Source organism: Aotus nancymaae, unplaced genomic scaffold (genome assembly GCF_030222135.1).
Source record: "Aotus nancymaae isolate 86718 unplaced genomic scaffold, 86718_ANA_hifiasm-v0.15.2.pri h1tg000081l, whole genome shotgun sequence".
In the NCBI taxonomy this organism is placed as follows: Eukaryota; Metazoa; Chordata; class Mammalia; order Primates; family Aotidae; genus Aotus; species Aotus nancymaae.
The window spans coordinates 3,151,395-3,164,914 of NW_026988496.1; the positions used below are offsets into that span (position 1 = coordinate 3,151,395).

Sequence of the window (13,520 nt, forward strand, 5' to 3'; positions counted from 1 at the left end):
CTCCCAAGCTCAAGCGATTCTCCTGCCTCAGCCTGCCGAGTAGCTGGGACTACAGGCTTACATCACCACACTTGGCTAATTTTTGTATTTTTTGTAGAGATAGGGTTTTGCCATGTTGCCCAGGTTGGTCTCAAACTCATGAGTTAAAGCAATCCACCTGCCTTGGCCTCCTAAAATGCTGGGATTACAGTCATGAGCAACTGTGCCAGGTCAATTACCTTTGATATTTTTTACAAACTTCACAAAATCAAATTCTAAGTTAAGTCTCTTTCTTCACCTTGAATTAACTTTGGGATTTTCCAGATAGGCCCTTGAAACATCTCAAAAGGATACCTCTTTTTATGAAAAGAGAAATATAAACTAACTGGGTTTATTTGATATATTAAATTATATGGAAAGTGTCAAATAATATGTAAAGCTAATCCTTTGAGTTATGTTTGTATGGATGTGTTATTAATATGTGTTTCAGAAATTGGATAAAATTCATAGAAAACTAGTAGTCCTGGTATAACGGTAAGTCATAATTCTTACAACACTATCTTAAAATGTTGTATGCAGCAGAAATAACTGAATTTCCTTGTCAATTCCATCAACATTGTAGTAAACTCTCAACAGGTCTTTAACCATGGCAATTTTAAGCCTTATTATTCACAGACGGTTGTTTACTCTGGTACTTTCCTGAGCAACTATAAGCCTAAAGTGTTTTATCTTCAAGAAGATTCATGGAAAGGACTCTGACAAGTACAGATTTCTGATAACTTTAATATCATACCATTAGACTGGGTGAGGATTTCCAGATCTCTAATGAAGAAACTAGTTTTATAAAACTGCTAATCCAAATGCAGAACAAGAACTAATTAAATACCAAGGAAATGCCTTGGCAGTTTTTCATACTGAGTCAGTCAGTACTGAAATTTTTAAGATATGCAATTTGCAGAGAATGAAGTTTTACTGGGAGGAATTAGGTGGAAATACTATTATTAATAATGATAGTGTATATATTGCACTTAATTTATAAAGTATTTTCCAGTATAGTATGTCATTAGGTGCACACTTCACTTAATTCACCTAAACCAGTCTCTGAAGATCTGATTGATTTTGGCTTGTCTGAGGAAGAGCTGTCATACTCAGGATGGTTAAACAGAGAAAGCAGAGTAGTGACTGCTAACCCTGTCATCTTCTCCTTCTCTCTCCTCCCTTTGTTCTGGTTTTGAGGGTTGCTCAATTCATGAATAGTTATATGCCCAATTAGACTCTGGTAAATTTAATATTTTTCCCCACCCAGACTGTGTCCTCTCCCCCTTACTCTCCACAAGAAAAGAAGAACAATCATTAGTGGCAAATGGCAATTGAAATAAAGCAATACCAAGAGGCAGCTTTACAGTCAGGAGATAACGTGGTTTTTAGTACTCTATACATTCAAAGAAACTTCTCCAGTAATAAACTCTAGAAATGATCCCTGAATTTATGGTCTTTAACTTTAATTTGTCTAAAGTTTTTAACAGTTAGTAGGTGCTCAATAAATATTGAAAGAACAAATGAACAATAACATAGTAGCACTAAAAATGCAAATATTACCTAAACCTGCAATAATATATACATCCAGATACATCCAGATTCACCCAGATGAAAACTGTGATCATCAGAACACACCTAAAATATTTTCTCCATTTTAAAAAGAAAATAGGGGGAAAAATCCTTCTTTGATCCTAAAAGCCTTGGTTGGAAACCATGTACTATGTCTTTCCTCTAGTGCAGCCTATCACCTTGTTTTACACTGCCCATTTCCTTGTCTGCATCTCACACATTTTAAGTTTCACAAAGTCAGAAACTGTATCTTTCTCTTTCACTGTTGTATTCCTAAATACTGGCAGAGTGTCTGACACACAGAAAGGCATTCGGTAAATACAGTTTAATGAAGGATAAATCAGAGAACATTTAAACAAGAGTAGCCTAGATAAAACAGAGATTTAATGCCATGTTTTTCTCACTCAAAGGCATTATACGCCAGACACATTCAAAGACAGGATGTGGTTCGTGCCCTCAAGGAGCTCACAATTCAGAAGATGTGTAAAAATATAGCTACAAAACTATGACTACAATATACAGTGTGGAAAGTGCAACAAAGTAACAAAGGAACAGTTGAAAGCATGTTTAGCCTGGAGTTGGGAGGTTGGAGACTAGTCAGGGAGATGTGGTGATCTTTCTCTCATCTGAATAACTATGATATGGCAGAGTTTATGATTGCAGTATTAAAGAAGACTTTTGTAACAAGTAGATTAGTGTACAAATGACATTAGCTATCTCCCATGAGGACAAGTTCTCCATTGCTGACACATTTCAAGCCTAGGATGGTGAAAACTTGATGGAGATATTGCAGAAGTGATTGACAAAGAATATGAGATCTTGGGTTGGATGACCTCTATTTCCATTCTAACCCAGAGATTATCTGACACTTTGAGTCTCTGCTTTAGAGAGCGAGAGAGGGTAGAAAATCAATATTTTCAAATAAAAATCCTATGTTAATTATATCTGTTTAGCTTTGCCTTAAGGATCAATACTTAATAGAAATTATGCCTCTCCATGCAGTACATATTGGACTTTAATCTTATACCCAAATTCCTTGCTTTGTGATAGACTGAAATATTGCTTTCTGCCACAACATATACAAGATGAAATGAACTGATTCTTTGAAGTCACATCTGCATCACAGTACAGCTAATGACAAATGTCCTAATTTTTCTGAACGTGACTAAGAAGAGGTTCCTCCATTCTCCAATGAAATTAACCATATTTGAAGGCAGGGCTTCTGTTCTCAGATGTCTTCAGAAACATAGACTTTCCCCTCTCCCTTGTTCCTACCCTGATTATGGAACAGTGAACCTGAGGCTGATTTATTACTTAAGAACCAGTTATTGTTTTCCCAAACTGATTTAACAAATTTGTTCCACCTACCCAATTATATTTCCAATTACTTTCTTGTGGTTTCACTGAAGTTTTTAATCCAAGGAACTATGAAGGTCTAAAAAGATGAAAACTCAGCTAACCTCTGACCTCAAAGAGATTATAATCTAGTAGGGAACAAAAAATACATACACAAGTAACCACAATTTACAGAAATCAGTACATGAGGTCCTAAGAGTACTTTAAAGCACTGGAGGAATTAAGTAGAGAGACAAAAGACTTACCTTATGGGGTAACTGGGAAGTTTGGGAGCAGTCTATGTACTCTTATTGTCCTCATTTTACAAATAAGGAAATTGAGATATGGAAAATGCAATCTAGGGAGCTGAGGTTTTCCAGAGGCAAAAAAAAAAAAAAAAAGAAGTAAATATTTGCAAATAACAGCCCTATATACTGATTCTATATATAGCCTATATATAGAATTCTATATATAGGCTATATATAGAATCTATACAGATATATACAATAGATTATTATATATAGATTATATATAGAATTCTATATACTATATACTAAAAACTGATTCTCTCTTTTGCAATTTCTTTTATCTTTAACAATGTCATTCAGGTCAGCCATAGATCGGCTGCTCTGACTTCTGCAGCCTTTCCCCATAATGCCCTCTCTCCTCTACCCAGAGGGCAGAGAAAGAAAGCAGTGCTGAGGAAGCAACACCCTCTCGGTTTCCAGGTTAGGTGATTTTCATTTAACTCGGGAGTATCATTAGTTTTGCTTGGGAAAAAAAGCCTTTCATCACCTAAGCTTCAGATAAAGATTAGCTTCACAATTCCATTTGAAGTCAATGGTCTATAAGTTAGTCTACCTAAATAAAATCTAAACAACAAATATGGAAAATGTTGGTGCTTTCAAGTTAAACAATCAAATCTGGGTACATAGGTATAAAAATAAAATGTCTAATATATAATTACAAATGCTGTTTCATTTTTCCAGTAAATCAGTCTCTAAGTAAATAGATTGCTGATGAGACCAGCATGTAAATACTCAGAGATGAAGAAAACAATTCTTGAATCGGTGTTCAGAACTATAATTTCAAATATGTCTCTTACCTGAAAAATGGTTCCTTTGATCTGGTCACAGGTCATAAAATAGCCACTGAAAAGAAAATTCTACAGTAATCTTAGTCTACACTGATAAAAGTCTAATAACTGAATCAAAGGAAGGCTAGGCTGGACAAATAATCTCTAAAGTATGGGGTACAGTTCTGTGTGGTACATTATAAAGGAAATAAACAACTGAGAATAGGATCCAAGGAGGGTTTCCAGAATGATGAAAAGCCTGAAAATCATTCATACAACAAAAAATGAAAAAAACTGGGACATAGAGGTAAAAGTAAGAGGAACCATAAAATCTAACTGAAATGGTTGTATTAGTCTGTTCTCGCACTGCTATAAAGAATACTTGAGACTGAGTTATTTACAAAGAAAAGAGGTTTAATTGGCTTATGGTTCTACAGGCTGTACAGGAAGGATGGGTGGAGAGGCCTCGGGAAACTTTCAATCATGGTGAAGGCAAGGGGGAACAGACACATCTTCCACAGCCAGAACAGGAGGAAGAGAGAGAAGGACGGAGGTGCTACACACCTTTAAACAAGCAGATCTCCTGAGAACTCACTCACTCTCTTGAGAAAAGCAAGGAAAAATCTGCCTCCATAATCCAATCACCTGCTAACAGGTCCCTCCTCCAACACTGGGGATTACAATTCGACATGATTTGGGCAGGAACACAAATCCAAACCATATCGGTAATAAAAGCACTGATCTGAAGAATACAGAACAAAAATTTCAGATATAGTAAAAGAAAGCTTTAATGGACCTGTTATAACACCCAAGTGGGTCATAAGAGAGAAATTATATTGAAAAAACTTTAAGAAAATTCCTTACAATGAACTGGGCACTGTGTTAAGTACTTTACATGAATTATCTCATTAAAATTTCTCAACATTCCTGTTATCACCACCCACATTTTACAGACATGGAAATTGAAGCTTGGAGATGTTTAATAATTCCCTTAAGATCACATTACTAATGACATGCATTAGTTCGCTAACGCAGGTTTCTTGAGAATGAATTTTTCTCGTTCACTCATGAGTTTTCACTTTCTATATTCCACGGCAAAACATGTCTTCTGGTTGGAGTTGGAGGCCTATTGAGATGAAAGCTACCCCTGAGAATTCTATTGACATCCCTGGGAGATGCTTTCCTACCATCAGTGTTAGAATCATGATGTTTTGTGATCTACTTGTGGCTGGGCTACAGAGGTTCTATCATAACCTAATCATAAACCTGTTTGGTAACTCAATTATTCCTGCTGTACAGGTAATCCATAGGATGAAACCAGTAAATAGGGTTCATGATGATACATGTTACAACAGCTGATCAGGCACCTATAAAGTGAGGTGCCATAACATCTTCCTCATTTCAGAGAAACAAAAAAGATCTAGGCCAAATACTGAGTTCATACACGAGACAGTAGCATTCAATTCCTATTTCCATAGAGGAGTCACTTTTTATTGACTCAAAATCTAGAAGAAATGTTCTTATTTCCCGAAGTTACTGGCAAGCAATAAAGGTGCATACATATGGAGGAAGTTAGGACAAAAGATACTTAGGAAAGAGAGAATATAAATCCTACTAATAGGATGTAGAAATTTTTAATAAAATATAAAAATTGATTAGAGTTACCTTTCTTTACCTGAATAAATTATATACCACAATTTAAAAAAAGTTTTGATAACCTTTTAGAGTTTCTGGTTCATAATTTATAACACTGCCAAACTATCATAAAGTTCATTAAAAGGTCAGAATTGTCTAAGAAATGTTAAACTTATCTGAGAGATGGTGCTCTACTTTAAGAAGAAAGAAATTATCTCTATGGATATTTAATAGGAAATAAAATTACTACTTAGATGAGAAAAAGATAAAAATAATAGAGTATGATAATTTATTATATAAAATGTCAGTTGTGCTTTTACATTCATCTATGATTAATATTAAACCACTATTTGACCTGTTTATATTCTGCAGTTGGTTATATGCTTAAATTTTAGTGAAAATAAATATCATCTTGATTATATGGTAGAAGAAAAAGCACAAAAATATTTTTTCAGAATTTAAAAGGGAAGTCATTTTTAACATTTAATTTATTAAATAAAAGCTGGCTACTGAAAAATAATGCAGTAAAACAAGGGTCAGCACAATAATATGACAGAAAAAGATATGAACATTTACTGAAAGGTAGAATATTTGTCATAAATAGATCTTGTACTAGAGATTTTACATGTTAATTCATCTAATTCTAAAGACAAATCTATGAGGCAAGCCATATCACCCCATTTTATAGATGAGGCAACTGAGGTTCCAGGAGGCTAAGAAACGTGTGACCAAGAACACACTGTCAGTGAGGCCATTATATAGGGGTTACTTAGCTGCCTGCAAATGATTAATTTGCTACTTCCCTTTTCAAAAACCTATTTCTTTCTGTGAAACTATCCACAAAATTGACAAACCTTTAGTTAGACTGATGAAGCAAAAAATAGACTCAAATTACTAAAATGCAGAATGAAAGAGAGAACATTACTATCGACCATACACATACATAAAGGATTACAAGGGAATACGATGAACAACTGTATGTATATGAATTATATAACTTAGATGAAATGGAAAAGTACCTAGAAAAACAAAAACTACCAACACTGATTCAGGAAGAAGGAGGAAATATGTATAGACCTAAAACAAGTGATTGAATTCATAATCAAAAGACTACTCACAAAGAAAACCTAGGTTTAGATGGCTTCCCTGATGAATTTGAGTAAACATTTAAAGAACAATTAATATCCATCCTTCTCAAACTCTTCCAAGAAATATAAGAGGAGGGTATACTTCCCAACTCATTCTATGAGATCAGTATTAACTTGTTACCAAAACCAGAAAAAGATATAAGAAAACTATAGACCAATATCTCTTATGAAAATAGTCATAAAAATCTTCAACAAAATACTAGCAAACTGAATCCAGCAATATATAAAAAGGATTGTATAACACAAGCAAATGAAATTTATCCTATGCAAGGTTGGTTTAATATCAGAAAATCAATTAATATATGAATGGAATAAAGGGGGAGAAAGTCATGAATATCTCAATAGATATGGAAAAATTGTTGACAAAATTCAATACCCTCTCTCGTGATAAAAATACTCAACAAATTAGGAATAGAAGAAAACTTCCTCAACCAGATCAAAGGGTACCTAGAAAAGAGCCAGAGCTAGCATTATGTTAAGTGATAAAACACTGGATATTTTCCCCCTAACAGGACAAGGATGTCTGCTCTTACCACTTCTATTCAACACATTGTTACTAGAGGTCACAGTTATGAAATTAGGCAATAAAAAGAAATGAAAGCCATCCAGAAAACTATCTCTATTTGCAGATAACATAATATTATATAGAGCGCAGTCTAAGGAATACACACACACACAAAGACCCTACTAAAGCTAATAAACAAGTTCAGCAAGTTTGCAGTACACAAGGTCAATTAAAAATTAACTTTAATTCTATTTTTGCAATGAACTATTAAAAAATGAAATTTAAGAAACAATCCTATTTACAATAGCATCAAAATAAAATAAAACATTAGGAATAAATATGACAAAAGAAGTGTAGAACTTATACTGAAAACTACAAAATATTGAAAGTAAAGAGGATCTAAGCAAAGAAAAGACATCCCACGTTCATAGACTGGAGGACTTAATATTGTTAAGATGGCAATACTCCCTAAATTGATCTACAAATTAAACACAACCTTATCAAAATCTCAGCCAGAATCTTTGTAGAAATTGACAGGCTGAGTGGCTGGGCACCATGGCTCACACATGTAATCCCAGCACTTTGGGAGGCCGAGTCAGGTGAATCACAAGGTCAGGAGTTCAAGACCAGCTTGGCCAACATGGTGAAACCTCATCTCTACTAAAAAATACAAAAGATTAGCCAATGGTTGTGGCACGTGCCTGTAATCCCAGCTACTTGGGAGGCTGAGGTGGGAGAATCATTTGAACCTGAGAGGTGGAGGCTGCAGTGAGCTGAGATTGCACCCCAGCCTGAGTGACAGATCAAGATTCCATCTAAAAAAAAAAGAAAGAAATTGACAGGCTGATCTTAAAATTCATATGGAAATTCAAGGGCACAGAATAGCTAAAACCAATCTTGATAAAGAACAAAGTTATAGGACTCACACTTCCTGATTGCAAAACTTACAACAAAGCTACAAAGTAATCAAGACAGTGTAGTACTGCTGGCATAAGGACAAACATATAGATTAATGGAGTAGAATTGAAAGTCTAGAAATAAATGTTTACATTTACAATCAACTGATTTTTGACAAGAGTGCCAAGAGAATTCAATAGGGGAAAACTGTCTTCAACAAACGGTGCTGGGGCAACTGGATATCCACATGTAAAGGAATGAAGTTGGATCCACTCCTCATACCACATATAAAAATTAAATAAAACATGGATCATACAAGATCTTCCTTTGCTTAAAGGCCTGCCTTGCTGTTAGAAAAAAATACAAACTTCTGGGCATGCCATTTATCTCTCCATAATCTAGACTCTGCCACTTCTGCAGTTTTATCTCTGTCACCACCTCACTGTCCTCCACTTCAATCCCTCCTCCTGGACCCCACACTCTAAGCGACTCTGAGTATCATATGTTTCTTTCAGCCAGGTACAGTGGCTAAAGCCTGTAATCCCAGCACTTTGTGAGGCTGAGGTGGGCAGATCACTTGAGGCCAGGAGTTTGAGACCAGCCTAGCCAACATAGTGAAAACCTATCTCTACTAAAAATACAAAAATTAGCCAGGCATGGTGGTGCATGCCTGTAATCTCAGCTACTTGAGAAGCTGAGGCACAAGAATTGCTTGAGCCTGGGAGGCAGAAGTTGTAGTGAGTCGAGAACACGCCATTGCACTCCAGCCTGGGCAACCAAGGGAAACTTTATCTAAAAAAATAATAATAAATAAAAAGTGCCAGGCTTTGCTTATGTATCTCCCTGTGTGTGGAGTACTATTTCTCTACAGTAACTGATAAATACAACTCTATATTGCAAGGCAGTCCAAATATCACCTCTTCTATGAAAGTTTTCACTGACATAGAGACATATCCACATATTAATTGTCTTTTCTTTCCCCCATAGTATCCCAACACAGTTCCTCTATTGAGTCTTAACACTGTGCCACTGTGCCACTGTGAGGTGTATGTTATCTTGTTCCTTGCTTCAGGACTCGGCGGCACTGTCTCAGCCAAATCCCTACAGGATTTGGACAAATTGCCTTTGTCCAAAAAGACCCTCTTTTCCTCAGGGTAGTGCAAATCCCTTGATTAGTTGGTGAAGAGGGTAGGGTCCAAAGGCCTCCTTGATTCAACGTGAAACTATTCTCATTTTGCCAGCCCAGTCACAGAGCTCCTGTGAAGACTTTGTACTAACAGCTCAACTCCTTCTGTTGCTCTTTCCTTCACTTCCCCACAAGGGTTGATCAGAGTACATTCCCCAATAAATTGCTTACACTCTAAACTACAACTTAGAGTGTATTTCTCAGGGACCCTAAGACACTGTTTTACACTTACATTTTTATAGTTCATCTTCAGATATTGACGGCATCAATGCATTTCTCAGTGCAGGTTGTCAATACAGGCTTGCCAAAATAAAAAAATAAAATAAAAAATGGATCACAGACCCAAATGCAAAGGCTAAAACTACAAAACTCTTAGAAGAAAACATTGATATAAATCCTTATGACCTTGGGTTAGATAATAATTTCTTCAAAATGATACCTAAAGGAGAAGCCACAAAAGGAAAAGTAGATAAATTGGACATTAAACTTTACAGCATAAAAGTTTAGGAATAAACTTAGCAAAACATGGGTAAAACATATACTGAAAACTACAAAACATTGTTGAAAGAAAGTAAAGAAGATCTAAGTAAATGAAAAGACATCCCACATTCATAGACTGGAGGGCTTAATACTGTTAAGATGGCAATACTCCCTTTCTTTCACTTTCTTCACACAAGTTAAATGAAGAAACAACTTATAGAATGAAAGACAATATTTGCAAGTTAACTACCTTATAAGGGACTCATATCCAAAATATATAAAGAACTCTTGCAACTAAAAGAAACTACTCAATTGAAAAATGGACAAAGGATCTGAATATACATTTCTCCAAAGGAGATATATAAGTAGCCAATGAGCACATGAAAAAATTATTAGTCTTTAGGAAAATACAAATCAAAACCACAATTGAAATATCACTTCAAATTATTATATCCTAGGAAGAATATAATAAAAAATAGACAAGTGTTGGCAAGAATGAAGAGTAATTGGAACCCTCATATATTGCTTGTGAAAATGTAATATGGTGCAGTCTCTTTGGAAAACAGTCTGGAAGTTCCTCAAAAAGTTCAACAGAGAGTTACCATATGACACAGCAATCCCACTTGTAGGCATATACTCAAGAGAATTGAAAAAAATGTTTACACAAAAGCATGTACACAAATATCAAGAGCAGCATTATTTATAACAGGCAAAAATGGAAACAACCTAAAGTCCATCCACTGATGAATGGATAAATGAAAGATAACTATATAATAGAATATCATTCAAACATTAAAGGACTGAAATATTGATTCATGCTACCATATGGATGAACCTTGAAAATATTATGCTAAGCGAAAAGGCCAAACATAGAAGATTATATATTGTATGATTCAATTTAAATGAAATGTCCACAGTGGTCAAATATACAGCCACAGAAAGTAGATAAATGATTTCAAGAAGATGGAAGAGGGGAGGGTTTGGGAAAAATGGGGAGTGACTACTTATAGGTGCAGGGTTTCCTTTTGTGTCTCTAAAATTGATTATGATAATAGTTGAACAACTCTGTTAATGTACTAAAAAACCAATGAATTAGGCACTTTAAATGGGTAAAGTATATGGTATGTTGATTATATCATAATAAAGCTGTTATTCAAAAAATAGTGATGAAAAAACTGTTGATGCCTTTCATGGATTAAGGCGGGGACACCAAACTATACTAGTGGCCATTGTATTCTTTACCATTATGCATTTTCAGAGAAAGAAATGCCATTTCAGGCTGGGCACGGTGGCTCACGCCTGTAATCCCAACACTTTGGGAGGCTGATGTGGGTGGATCACCTGAGGTCAGGAGTTTGAGACCAGCCTGGCCAACACGGTGAAACCCCATCTCTATTAAAAATACAATAATTAGCCAAGTGTGGTAGCGGGCACCTATAATCCCAGCTACTCGGGAGGCTGAAGCAGGATAGTTGCTTGAACCTGGAAGGCAGATGTTGGAGTGAGCCAAGATCATGCCACTGCACTCCATCCTGGGCAACAAGAGGAAGACTCTGTCAAAAAAGAAAAAGAAAAGGAAAAAGAAAGAGAGAGAGAGAAAGAAAGGAAGGAAGGAAGGAGAAAGGGAAGGGAAAGAAAAGAAGGACCATATGCATTTCACATTTCACTTAAGAATGTTCTTGATGAAGCAGTAGGAATTATTGTTTATTAAAATGCTATTTATGTTAACATGCATTGGGTCTTTTATTTTTAGATCAATTAATAAATTCTAAAAAGTTATTTATAGAGATTATAAGGAAACTGTAATGCTGTATAACATATTACATTTATACAACATACCACATCATTCTGAACTGACTTTAATTTGGCTACATAGTTTTTAGAGGTTAACAACTCTTAATCTGCATTTGCAACAATTAAAAACCCTTTTCTGCCTTTATCGAGAGGGTAAAATGGACACAAAAGTACTTAGATGTGGGAGACTAAAAACCTATTTATTTTATTCTTTAAAAGAAAGAAAAATTCCTCCTAAAATATTTTGCTTAGAGTATTAAATTTTAAAATCTATTTCACTATAACTTATATTGTATAATATGTTACATGATGATCTAAGATGCTGGTTCTAAATGTCATAGTTCATTCAAGCTTTGAAATTATCCTTCCAAATTATCTTGTTTCTAAACCTATTCATTCAAATATTTATTGTACTAGTTTCTATATCATAAAAGCTCAGATATTATCAGCTAATAAAATAAAATACAACATCTGGATAAATGTTTCCATGAAATCATTTGCTGTAATCTCACTGCAACACAAAAGATATTTGCTAACTGGCTCCAAGGGAGAACAAAAAATTAGTTGAATAGTTTATTTCAAATATAAGAGCTGTTTAGTATTGCAGTACTTTTAAAATTAAATTTAAGTTTTCTCCATTATTCAGAAACACATCAGTTATAAATGGTTCCATTTCAGGAGATTTTCTTGGCTCTCAATCTCTCCCTGGGTAGTCACTGAAGGACTTTTAGGACAATGAAAGTTTTCAGAATAAAGTTAAACAAGTAATGAATACTGCCAGACTATTAGTCACTTCTATGTTCTGGCACCCATATATAAATGAAATAAAACAAAACAAAGACATTTAAAATAGAAAACCTTCAAAACTAAAGTCTTCTCATCTTCACTCCCAAAGCTAAAAAGCTCCAACTTCTTATACAGTCTCATTCAATCTAAGATTCTTTCAGCATTCTGGTGAGCAGAGATATACAGCTATACAGCATCTAATAAAATTCCAGGCCACAGTCACTGAATAAATGAGCAAAGCTAAACAAATGGCATTCCTTATCAAATAAACACTAACATGATTGAGCATACAACATTTCAATCAGTCAACATCTGTTTTATAATCGTATTTCCTATTTTATAAATGTAGTGTGAATGAACAATTCATTTTTATAGATTTACTGCCTCATGTTGCCTTACCATTGCATTTCAATTCTAGTTAGAGGGGCTTGAACAGAAAGGTATACATTGAATGAATGAAAACCTAACTGTAACTCAGGAATGAGTCAGTCAAGTTGTCCAGGTAGTTCAGGGTTTATTACTTTATACGCAAAACCATTTTAAATTTAATCTTTTGGATGGATATCTAAACACCCAATACTCATCTTCACAAGTAGAATATGGTAGATGATCACAGAATATGGTAGCTTATCTTCACAAGTAGAATATGGTAGATGATCACAATTTAATTGTTTTTTGATAAATTTGGGTCATTATTATGAACATCAATTACTGAGCTATGTTATAACACGTTGATGCCCTCAAGACTTATTTAAGCCATATACGGCAACTAGTCCCACAATGCTATGAGTTCTTGGCCTGTTTTTTGTTTTTTCTGTCTCCTTCCTTAGAGTCAGCTGTCTCTCCCTCCTACTATTTGATGAGCCTTGTAAAAATTTCTAAATGGCCTCTCCACAGCTGTTGGCTAGGAAATCTGATAATCATGATTTAAGCATAATGATGAGTAACTAAATTATAAGTATTTCAGAAGCTTACCCTATATAACATGCATGAGCTTAAGTGCATGGATCTTGTGACACATACTTTATCTGCACAAAGCCTTTTTTCATCTGAGTTATTAGGTAATGTTACTAGATCATTGAATTCTAGCTG

General features: G+C 34.8%; 1 protein-coding gene and 1 pseudogene across 7 annotated transcripts in view; both read right to left on the minus strand.

Moving 5' to 3' along the window:
- Positions 1 to 13,520, minus strand: part of EDA (ectodysplasin A) — a 419,967-nt gene that overhangs the window by 335,904 nt on the left and 70,543 nt on the right. The window lies entirely within an intron of this gene.
- On the minus strand, positions 1,277 to 1,475 carry LOC135271571 (small nucleolar RNA U3; annotated as a pseudogene).